Here is a 6,623-nt window from a genome sequence, read left to right as displayed (position 1 = left end):
TGACGAGACTATCTCGTCATGGACCCCGCCCGCTAATGAAAGGGCCGGCACAGGAGGGGGAAAGGGCGTGGCACTCAAGGGGTTAAAGACTTTTTTTGGGTGCGTGTTTACAAACAAAATCAAGCAATGCAAAGCCTTTGTTTCGGCGCATGTTGTAAAAGTAAGTCACTCGCATTTATACTTAAATGTAATGTTGCATTGGCAAATCAAAGTTAAATACTTTCAACATACTACGTTTATTTTTTATTTTGTTTTGCTGGTGAAACATTACTTTTAATTTTGAGTGCATGTGATTTGATTGCAAAACATACACTTGAAGGCTTTTAATCGTTTCTGTAAACAGACCTGTAAATCTTGTTCTTATCTTGTCACATTTGCTCTGATCGAGGTTAAAATACCTGAAGCTGTTTTCTGAGGGCACCAGCTTAGATACTTTACACATGATTAGAAAATTAAAATATTGAGGGCTCCATTGAAGACAATGGAGTAGCTCTGGGCTTCTAATGGTCGGTAAAGGTCCGGCGCTCCAACATTCCAATGTTTGTGGTTCACAGGTGTTGCTGTGAACAAAGGCCTCGGTGAGCCGAAAAGGATTTAAATCCCTTCGGGCTCACTGAGGCCTTTGTTAAAGCATTCTGCCCTCTAGTGGCGAAATGCGCTAATAGCCTTTGAGCCTTCCGCAGCTGGGCTATACAGGCCATTAAAGGCAGCTAGCTCCCTTGTTAAAGGCCCTCAACTTCGACCTGGGCCTTTAACATTGGAGCAGGCTTTTAGTGGCCATTATAGCCCGTTACAGCGGCCTATAAGGCTATATTGGTGTACGTCAACACTCAGGTCCAGCATTGGTATGATATACTTGTAATTATAAGCGTCCATGATTGACTTTTAAAACACTTGCCTAAATCACACTTCTATCACTTCATTTGGGTGCGTGTTTACAAAAAAAATCAAGTGATGCAAAGCCTTTGTTTAAACACATGTTGTAATAGTAATTCACACAATACATTCATAATTAAATGTCATTTTGCATTGACAAACCTAAGTTAAATACTTTCAACAGACTGCGTTTATTTTTTATTAAGATTGGCTGGTGCAACATTACTTTTAATTCTGAGTGGGTCTAATTTAATTGCAAAATATATGCTCAAAAGAAGGTTTTTAATCACACAATTTTCTTTTTAATTACATACCTAAATAAATTCTTTCCATTGCAGTGATTCATAATACATACGGTTTAGTCTATAACTCGTAGTATTTATGCTTTGGCAATACTATGCCTCATGGTCTGCCGGGGTAGAGGGGCTTGTAGTCATACCTTCGTCAAAGCACACCTCTGTCTAATAACACCTACTGGCACCCGGGAGGACAAGCCCCTCTACCCCGGCAGACCATGAGGCATAGTATTGCCAAAGCAGAAACACTACGAGTCAAAGACTAAACCGTATTTTTTTTGAATTGGGTGCTCACACATTAGGTGTGCATCCTCACTTTATTATAGGTTTTCACAAGGAGTGGCATGCATGGGGCTGGTTCCCGTGTGGTCCTAAAGAAGAGGTTTAGGGGATACCTCAAAACATGTCGACCAAATATTAGGGACTGTATGCACATAACAGTTATATATTTTCCCTACTATTTAACCCCTTTTTATCCTTACCAACTAGGAGCGAGAATAAAATATTAGCTCACTAGCTAGGTATTTTTAACATCATTTTCACCACTCCACAAACACTGCACTACACATTTCTTCACAAAAATGTGCTCCTACGTAGTTCCGCAAGTCACAGCATGCCCCAAGAAGCCATTGTTTGGGATGGCCCTAATGATGAAGCATGTCACCTAGGGGCAACCGTGGGTGAGTGAGGGGACTCAAGAAAAGAATTTTCTTTTCTTTGGGCAGGAGTCTTGTTTTTTCGCGCATTCAGCGGAATCCCCATTCCCTGGATTAGGTTTTTTGAATCTGACATTTACAGATTTTTTGTGAACTACATTGATCCAGCGGTGCACCAATAACAGATACTCCAATACCATATATTCACCTGGGCCCATCAATTACTCCTACACTCAAATTCCCTTGGTTAACCGCTAGGGTTTTTTGTTTATCACTGATCAATAAGTTCTTTCCATTTGGTCGATGAACCAAATTAGTTGGAACTAGTTGATGGTGATGATGCACATAACCTTTCTTGCAAATAATTCATTAATAAACACAGACTCTGGAGTTTTCAAAACCTTTATCTAAAGGTAAATGTGAGTGAACCATTCAAATACACCACGGACACCATCAATCATTAGGAAGGAAGAATCAATCAATTCAAATATTCTCACAAACTCAAAGATCGACGTTGCTCAGAAAGGATAGGATGGAGACAGCAGTACATCAGAATATATACACATTTTATAGTTACCACAGATGGTGTGAAGACCAACCCCCTGGCCAAAGGGCTGGTAAGGGTCCCCTGGGAAAGATCAGGTGACAAAGGCTTCAGGACAAGAATTAGGACAGGATAGTGAACCTCTCTAGAACCGATGACTCGCCGCACCCCTCTCTGACGCACTCTTCCTCCTCGAGATTCTTCCACGATCTTCTTCTAATTATTTTCTTAAGATAAGTAATTCTTTATTCGAATCTTCCTCAGCATCTCACAGCTTCAGCGTAATCAATAACTCCGACAGCATCTCCCCTCTCAGCATTCTCTCAGGATCACGCACACCCCAACTAATCAAACTACCTTAGTTATACCTTTTGGGATTCATGCACCACCCCCTAAAGTTGCAATATCGCAAAATCACGATTTCTGATTGGACAGGCAAGGGGCGTTTGGTCATCACACCATGATGGCATAGCACTTTCTTTGTTCCCAAACCCACCCCTTTATTAATATTCATTTTATTCCCACCCAAGTTTATTCACAATCGAAACATTTCTATCAATAATGTTCATATGACTTCAGCCACTGCACTCTCGACATCCATGTTCCCAGGGTTTAGCGATCGATGGCCTTGAATGTGGTCCAATCATGGGATCATTCTTCCAGGAGAAGTATAGGTCACACATGCGCAGACGGCTTTTACTCATATACTCAGGTTGTGGCAAGAAGGCCCAAGATACGAACTAATAAAAAGTCAAAAGAGATAATATTAATTCAAGAAATAAATGATTTGACTGTATACCACCTACATCTACTCTATTCCCCTTTATTCCTTAATATTTTCCCTGAATTAGCTCTTAGTAAATAAAGTGTTTTCTAAATAGCAAAGTAGGTGCAAGGCATGTGGGTCTTGAAGACGCCATGTTAGTGCATTCTGCTCATGCGCGAAAATTTCCCTCCACAGCTGTTAGGCGTCACATTATGTAGATGCAATTGACGCATGTGCAATAAAGTTTTCCCTGTTAGAGCCCAGCTTTTAGTCCGCTATCCGTATTAATGGTTAGTAAACACATAGGCAAGCTTCACTGTCTTAAATATGTAACTGTATTGTGCAAGGATTAATCACAAGACACAATGAATAATTTCATGGTAATAAATTAATAAATTAAACGAGTGAATTGAATTCGAGCAAGTCAAACAAAAACGAGTATTTACCATATTTATCATATTTACCAACATACATTTCCTTTAAATGCCTTTTATTAAACTCTTTCACCTGATGAAACAAGAAATATATAGTGGAAACAAACATACTCAGTAGAAACATATACGTTGTTCCATGCATGGAGGGAGAACACAATAATATATATTTTTTTTTTACAGTATGCAAACTAATGTAAATAACACTGTTATTACCTTGTCATTACAAGATGCCATTTGTAAGCAAAGAACTGCTGTGGAGATGTCACTTCTCTATGCCGATGCGTGTCTGCTGCGCTGCTTTAAGTGTTCCGGCCCCCGGAGGGACAAGGGGACATTACACACTACGCTAGTGATGCTGCGAGAAGGGCAGGCCTCACCTTGCACCGAGTGCTCATGGCTGCGCTGCTGTGCTATTAGCATTGACAACGCCTATAGACATTACCATTGACAACGCCTATAGCTGTCAGATTGCTCAGACCTATTGGCTTTTCCAATTCTTGTTTAGGCGGTCAAGGGATGGATTGATTAGCAAGTCAGTGGAGTAGAGGTCGAGTAACTCACACTGACTATAGGTCACCAAAGTATGAGGAATCTTCGAGGGCAAAGTAGTCCCAAGCACTTTAGAGAAGCATGGGTAGAGAAAGCCATAGTTGCTGGTGGCCCCCAGGGTGTGGGTGGGTGCCAACGGGCTTGTCTGTGATGCGACTTCACCTAGCTGCCCACATGCCTACTGTGTGAATGCACAGCATCCACCTCTGCATAAGCCCGGGATGAGCGATACATGAGCTTAGCGCCCACCCCTTGAGACCAAGACTACCACCAAGATGGCCACCATGCTTTGACCGATTTGAGAACAATAATCCAACTGTTGGCAAAGCTGAATCCAGTGTACTGCACATCTGAGAGAATGTGGTAAGCCCCTTGGTTCTGTCTTGCAATAGTCACTTCAGCAGAAATGCCACCGGACCCCATGACTCCTGGCTAAATTAGAGAAGGACCAGCAGTACTTACTGAGTGGAAAAAATAACTACAAAAGTCGAGCGGTGGTCATTGTGACACCCTTTTTCCAGTTGTGCAATATACTGAAGTTTGTTTTACTATTAGTATGTTGGTTGCGGATTAAAGTTTGAATTCTGATTCGTATGTCTAAGGCAGTGCTTCTGAATGAGAGAATGTTGGCACCTTCAACCCAGAGACAAATAATCTACTCACCCTCCACTATCTTTCTGGAATTTTGAAAAAACAAACTGCTCATTTCACTAATGTTTTCCTTCTTTTGTTTCCAGAAGGCCAGTGCTGATGAACAAAGAAGTGCTGTGCGGCCATGTTTAAAAACTCCCAAAGTTGGATTAACCAGCTCAACCAGCATCTCTGCACCTATCAGCAGCACTGCTGAGCCAACCTCGCCAGTCAAATCTACCAGCCCAATCAAATCCACCAACTCCTCCAATATCTGCTCATCAGACATTGCTGATGGACACAGCATCCTTGATGCCTCTAATGATGGATTGAGTGGGAAAATTGGTTCTAACACACATGATGGTCCCAGCAACAATGAAGGATCCACCAGTAACGAACACCTCAGCAAGCATGAAACCTCCAGCAGTCAAGACCAAAATAAAGTATTGTCTCACTCCCCTAACCATAAAGGAACTACATTCCTCAGAAAAAACACAACTGTTCCTAGTACTGTGATCTCTTCTGCGCCAACCAGGCTAGAAAGGACAGCTGGGGCTAAAAGTCCTTTTGGCCCCACCAGTAACATCAAGGCCAGGGAAGGACCAACCAATGGCCTTAGCACAGTCATCCTCCAGACTGTAACTGCAGCCCACACTCAAGCAAGAACCACCAGACCTGCAGACCTCAAAAGCCCCACTGCCATTTCACTTAAACCATCGCAGGCACAGACGTCTCAGGTGTTTGTCAGGTAAAAGAAAATGTGTAGTTATTTCAGGCACACGTTTTAAATAAGCATTCATTGAGAATCAGGCTGTCAAATGTATAAAGACAATATTATGGTAATTGTGTTGTAGAATGCTTGAAACGTTGTCAGAGACTAAAGACCAGAAGACAACAGATAGTCAGGGAAGGCGACTGGAGAATCCTTTATTTCGTGATCATATTTTAGTGCCCCCATACTGAGCAGTTTTGAGTATATTACTCATTTTCAGCTAATACAAGCCCTCCAGATTACAAGCATTATTGAATACCATGGTAAAGTTTCAGACAAAAGAGCATAACAACATAACCAAAAGTTCGAGCTGCCAGTGTCCGCCAGCCAAGTAGTTCCCAAAAGAACTTAAAATAGCTATTTATAAAGCCATTTCTTTTTTAACGTGCATGTACATTTTCTTTTGTATTTCAACTATATTTTATGTGAAATTTAGCTTCTTGCCTTCCAGTTCTTCCCTTCCAGGAAGCAGCCGCGGTGCGTCCATTGGGGCGTAGGGGCGTAGCCCCACCAGCCCTGCTTGGATCCGCGGCTGCCGTACGGTAAAATAATTAAAATAAATGTTTTTACATAACATTTACTTAGTTTTAGCACGATATTTATCCGGCGCCCCCGGGCAGCACCCGACTGAATCGGGAGTGCGCAGGGGGGGCGGGCTGCCGGGGCTGGTGATTTGATTGACACTGTGTGAGTCACACAGTAGTGTGAGGTCTTAGTTGTTTTCCCGCATGTATGCTTCGGGCAGCAACTTGCCCGAGCATGCGCATTAAAGTCCCCAGGGCCAGGGCCCCATTAGCTAGTGGGGGGGGGGGGGTGCAGGTTTATGCTGGCGGCAGCCCCTGGCAGCAAAAGGGCGACAGGGCGAGCAGTTAGTGTGCCCTCCAAGCCAATCCTGGCGCTGCATGCAGGATTGGCCGGTCACCGTGCAGCACAGCAGGGGCAATCCATATTGGATGCCGAGCGTGGGTGGCTCAGCCGCCCTGCACAATGGCCAGTCACTGTCTCTGACTTAATGTAGTCATGCAGTGATTGGCCATTTGCGGCGCGCGGCGCTGCAGTGTCGTTGGATCCGGTTCACTCGCCTCGTGGACCTCGTGGTG

This window comes from Triturus cristatus, chromosome 1_1 (assembly GCF_964204655.1).
Source record: "Triturus cristatus chromosome 1_1, aTriCri1.1, whole genome shotgun sequence".
Lineage (NCBI taxonomy): Eukaryota > Metazoa > Chordata > Amphibia > Caudata > Salamandridae > Triturus > Triturus cristatus.
Note: the sequence above shows the minus strand (reverse complement) of the source record.